The sequence below is a fragment of the Bos indicus genome, chromosome 23, assembly GCF_029378745.1.
Source record: "Bos indicus isolate NIAB-ARS_2022 breed Sahiwal x Tharparkar chromosome 23, NIAB-ARS_B.indTharparkar_mat_pri_1.0, whole genome shotgun sequence".
NCBI classification, from domain to species: domain Eukaryota; kingdom Metazoa; phylum Chordata; class Mammalia; order Artiodactyla; family Bovidae; genus Bos; species Bos indicus.
The window spans coordinates 41,874,018-41,879,778 of record NC_091782.1 but is presented as its reverse complement, the minus strand read 5'-3'; positions in this window follow the sequence as shown (position 1 = coordinate 41,879,778).

The window sequence follows — 5,761 nt, the reverse complement described above, 5'->3', positions numbered from 1 at the left end:
CTTGCTGAAGAGACTGTCTTTTCTCCATTGTGTATTTTGCCTCGTTTGTTGAAGATTAATTGACTATAGGTGTGTGGGTTAATTTCTGGGCTCTCTATTCTGTCCCATTTATCCATATGTCTGTTTTTGCGCCAATACAAAAACTGTTTTGGTCACCCTAGCTTTGTAGTATTGGCTGAATCCTGGGAGGGTTATGCTTCCTGCTTTGTTCTTTTTCCTCAGGATTGCTTTGGCAAACTTGAGTCTTTTACAGTTCCACATAAGTTTTAGGATTATTTGTTCTAGTTCTGTGAAAAATGTTGTGAGTAATTTGATGGGGAGCACATTAAATCTGTAGATTGCTTTGGATAGTATGGAAGATATTAATTCTTCCATTCCCAGAGCATAGGATATCTTTCCATTTCTTTGAATCATCTTCAGTTTCCGTTATTAATGTTTTTTAATTCCCAGCATATAGGTCTTTCACCTCCTTGGTCAGGTTTACTCCTAAATATTTTATTGTTTTGACATGATTTTAAAAGGTTTTGTTTTTTAACATTCGCTTTCTGATATCTCATTGTTAGTGTAAGGAAATGCAACCGATTTCCATATGTTAATCTTGTATTTGGCTACCTTGCTGAATTTGTTTATCAGTTCCCGTAGTTTCTGTGTGGAGTCTTTAGGGTTTTCTATAGAGTATTGTGTCATCTGCATATAATGACAATGTTACCTCTTCCCTTCCAATTTGGATACCTTTTATTTCTTGTCTGATTGCTATGACTAGGATTTCCAATTCTATGTGAAGGAAGTGGTGAGAGTGGGCATTCATATCTTGTTCTGGATTTTAGCAGGAAGGCTTTCAGCTCTGCACCATTGGGTATTATATTGGGTGTATGTTTGTCATAAATAGCTTTTATTATGAGATGTGTTCCCTCTATACCCGATTTGGCAAAAAGTTTTCATCATGAATGGATGTTGAATTTTGCCAAATTTTTTTCCTGCATCTATTGAGATGATCATTGGTTTTTTTCTTTTCCTTTGTTGAAGTGATGTATCACACTGATTGATTTGTGTGTGTTGAACCATCCCGTGACATCGGGATGAATCCAACTTGGTCATGGGATATGATCTTTTTTATGTGTTGTTGGATTTGGTTTGCTAATATTTTGTTGAAAATTTTTGCATCTTTATTCATCAAGAATATTGGTTTATAACTTTCTTTTTTGGTAGTGTCTTTGTCTAGTTTTGTATCAGGGTGATGGTGGCTTCATAGAATGTCTTTGGCAGTATTCGTTCCTCTTCAGTCTTTTAGAAGAGTTTGAAAAGGTATTTTTGGTAGAATTTGCCTGTGAAGCCATCTGGTCTTGGACTTTTGTTTGTGGAGAGGGTTTTCTTTTTTTTTTTGGAATTACAGATTCCATTTCACTTTCAGTCTGTTAAAATTATCTATTTCTTCTTGGTTCAGTTTTGGTGAGCTGTATGTTTCTAGAAACTGGTACATTTCTTCTGGGTTGTCAAATTTGTTGACATGCAATTGTTTGTAATATTCAATTAGGGTTTTTTGTATTTCTGCAGTATTGGTTGTTATTTCTCCTTTCTCATTTATTTTGTTTAGTTGGGTCCTCTCTTCACTGTAAGCCTGGCCTCTGTTTGTCAATTTTGACACCCCTGTTTGTCAATCTTATTTACCCTTTTAAAGAACCAGCTCTTGGTTTTATTGATTTTTTTCTATTGTTTTTTAATCTCTATTTTATTTATTTCATCTTTGATCTTTATTATTTCCTCTCTTCTGTTGACTTTTGTCTGTGTTTGTTCTACGTTCTGTAATTCTTTTAGGTAGTAGGTAAGGTTGTTTATTTGAGATCTTTCTTATTTTATGAGGAAGGCCTGTATTGCTATGAATTTCCTTCCAAGAACTGCTTTTGCTACATCTCATAGATTTTGTATGGTTGTGTTTTCATTGTCATTTGTCTCAAGGTATTTTAAAATTTCCTCTTTGATTTCATCATTGACCCATTGGGTTCTTAGTAGTACGTTGTTTAGTCGCAATGTAATCTTTTTCTTCTCATTTCTTTTTCTGTGGTTGATTTCTAGTTTCATACTGTTTAATGCCTTTTTCGGAGAAGGCAATGGCACCCCACTCCAGTACTCTTGCCTGGAAAATCCCATGGATGGAGGAGCCTGGTAGGCTGCAGTCCATGGGGTCGCTAGGAGTCGGACACGACTGAGCAACTTCACTTTCATTTTTCACTTTCATGCACTGGAGAAGGAAATGGCAACCCACTCCAATGTTCTTGCCTGGAGAACCCCAGGGACGGGGAAGCCTGGTGGGCTGCCGTCTATGGGTCGCACAGAGTCGGACACGACTGAAGCGACTTAGCAGTAGCAGTAATGCTTTTGTGGTCAGAAAAGATGACTGAAATAATTTATATAGTCTCAGACTTGTTGAGGCTTACTTTGTGTCTTAGTATGTGGTATGAGGATGTTCCACAGATGCTATGCACATGAACTTGGGCAAATCTGGGAGATGGTGAGGGACAGGGAGGCCTGCAATCCACGGGGTTGTGAAGAGTTGGACACGACTTGGCAACTGAGCAACAATAACATGAGGATATTCCATGTGCACTTGAAAAGCATGTGTATTCTAGGTTTTGTTAATGTAATGTCCTGAAACTATCAATTAGTCTAACTGTTCTAATGTATCATTTAGGATAATTTGATGCCTTTTAATCTAATGTCTTTTATTTCCTTTAATCCAGTGGTTCTCCTCACTCTTTTTCATACAATTTATCTACTGAACTCAGCTGTCTGACTTGGGTTCCCCACAGTCCGGATTTTGCAGACTGTACACTAATGTACTTCCCTGGTGGCTCAGCTGGTAAAGAATCCGCCTGCAATGCAGGAGACCTGGGTTCGATCCCTGGGTTGGGAAGATCCCCTGGAGAATGGAAAGGCTACCCACCCCAGTATTCTGACCTGGAGAATTACATGGACTACAGTCCATGGGGTTGCAAACAGTTGGACATGACTGAGCAATTTTCACACTAATGGTGTATTTCAGTATGTCTTTGTCCTCTATTTCCTGTAAATTGGCAGTTGAATCCAGAGTGTTGGAAAAGTGGTGTTGGAAAAGTCGGATTGATTAGATTCAGGTTTGATCTCTTTGGTAAGACTATACATTATTATGAATTTATGTATGTAAACTTATTTATACGGTGTCAATCCATTCTAATTATCACCCTTGCTACTGCTGCTAAGTCACTTCAGTCGTGTCCAACTCTGCGAGACCATGTAGACAGCAGCCCACCAGGCTCCTCGGTCCCTGGGATTCTCCAGGCAAGAACACTGGAGTGTGTTGCCATTTCCTTCTCCAATGCATGAAAGTGAAAAGTGAAAGTGAAGTTGCTCAGTCGTGTCCGACTCTTAACGACCCCATGGACTGCAGCCTACCAGGCTCCTCCATCCATGGGATTTACCAGGCAAGAGTACTGGAGTGGGTTGCCATTGCCTTCTCCAATTATCACCCTTATTGAAACTCAAATTATCCCATCTTTGACCGATGGAGAACTTCTTCAAGTTAGCCTTCCTGGGTCCTCTGGACGTGACCCTAGAAGTCTTTAATAGTTCCTCTGCTCTCTGGTATAAGATATATTATGTTGATTCTATACATTTCCTGCCCCAGATCTAGAATCATCCAATTCTCCAAGTAATCTTTGCTTCTTTAAGTGGGAGTTGGTATTTCAAACTGCAGTCCAGCTGGTAACAGTGAACACTGCTAGTGAAAATAATGCAGGAAACTAGATATTTGATACTCATGATAATTACTCATTTCACCCCATATTACATACGTATGTGTATATATATGTGTGTGTGTGTGTGTGTGCTCAGTCATGTCTGACCCTTTGCAACCCCATGGACTGTAGCCTGCCAGACTCCTCTGTCCATGGGATTTCCCAGGCAAGAATACTGGACTGGGTTGCCATTTCCTCTAATATTGCCATCATCAATACACTGAAAAGTTAAATTTTTGCTAATGCTCTTCCCAAACTCCTTCCCAGTTTTACAGTAATTTTGTACCAATATTTCAGATTATAAATCCATCTCAGATTATACTCTTTGTGGCTCTCAGCTCCAGATCTTTGTTTGCTGTGCAATAATGGAGCTGAACTCTGCAAATACTTCTCCAATATCAGCTGGTTTAATGTTAGGCTTTGTTAATGGAGGGTGCTCTTGGGAGTGGAGGCATGGAGGTACTGGAGAAGGAAGAGGCTTCTCTTTCTGATTCTTGTGTGCTTATCTCTTTGGGCTCCCCTGCAGAGCCGGTGGTTCCTTCCAGCATTGCCCACAACAAGCAGCAGCTTCCCAGGGCAGTTTCCCCAAAAACACCATGTTTTAGATGGCTTCATGGAGTGGTATGCTGCTGGCATATCACCTTCCTGAAAGTGGCTGCTCTGGGCACTTTGCAGTGAACTCTGATAAAGTCATTTCTCTCTGGATAGCTTCTCCAAGAACTCCAGGGAGGATTTAATGGGTTCCATTGGGGCCACAGAAGAACTGATGCTTTTGAATTGTAGTGTTGGAGAAGACCCTTGAGAGTCCCTTGGGCTGCAAGGAGATCCAACTAGTCCAGCCTAAAGGAGATCAGTCCTGAGTGTTCATTGGAAGGACTGATGTTGAAGCTGAAGCTCCAATAATATGGCCACCTGATGAGAAGAACTGACTCATTTGAAAAGACCCTGGCACTGGGAAAGATTGAAGGCGGGAGGAGAAGTGGATGACAGAGGATGAGATGGCTGGATGGCATCACGGACTCGATGGACATGAGTTTGGGTAAACTCCGGAAGTTGCTGATGGACAGGGAGGCCTGGTGTGCTGCAGTCCACGGAGTCACAAAGAGTCGGACACAACAAAGCAACTGAACTGACCGACTGACTGACCGATGGGGGCCACAGCAGTGAGCCACAATTATGCCCTCTTCAAGTAGGAGGTGGCTGGGGTGTGGGGTCAGGGGCCAGGGCCAGGGCCAGGGTGTTTCTTGGCCACTCTATTTCAGTTTGAGTGGTGGCTTCTCTCTGTATCTACTCTTCCTCCTATACACTAAGTGTTCTCTTTGCCTGTTAGCAGTCAGCCTCCTTTTATTCCAGTTCTATTAATAATTCTTCATAGTATTGAACATAGTCCTCGGTTCAAATTACTATGTAGTTTCTATCTCTTGACTAGACCCTGACTGAGACAAATCTTCTTTTAGTCTTGGTTCTAAATGTAATATTTCAAGTCACTGTGAGTAATTTTGGTTACTGAGCTTCACTCCTCAGGAAAAACTCAAATAAATGATAGTCTGAGTTCTTTCGTTTTGATAACAAATACACTTTTATATTTGAAAGTCAGTTTTGCTGGACACAGAGCTCTTGGTTCTCATTTTCTTTGAGTATTTTAAATATTTCACCATTTTCTCCTCACATGAAGTATTACTACATGAAGCAGTAATTTTGAAGTATTATGGTAATCCAATTTTCTTTCAGAAATATTTTTTTACCTAAATGACCATTTTAAGAAACGTACAGTAATTTTACTACGTAGAATATATCTTGTTTATTCTGAGTGTTTTCAGGTACATAGTACACTCTTTCAGCATGAGACTTCAAATACATATATGAATATATGTGTGAATATATATATAAATAGAATATATGTACATATGTTCTATTTCAGGGAAGATTCTCTTGAATTATAATGTGTTTTGTTCTGTTAGCTAGCTATGGTTTTATGAAGAACTTTTAAT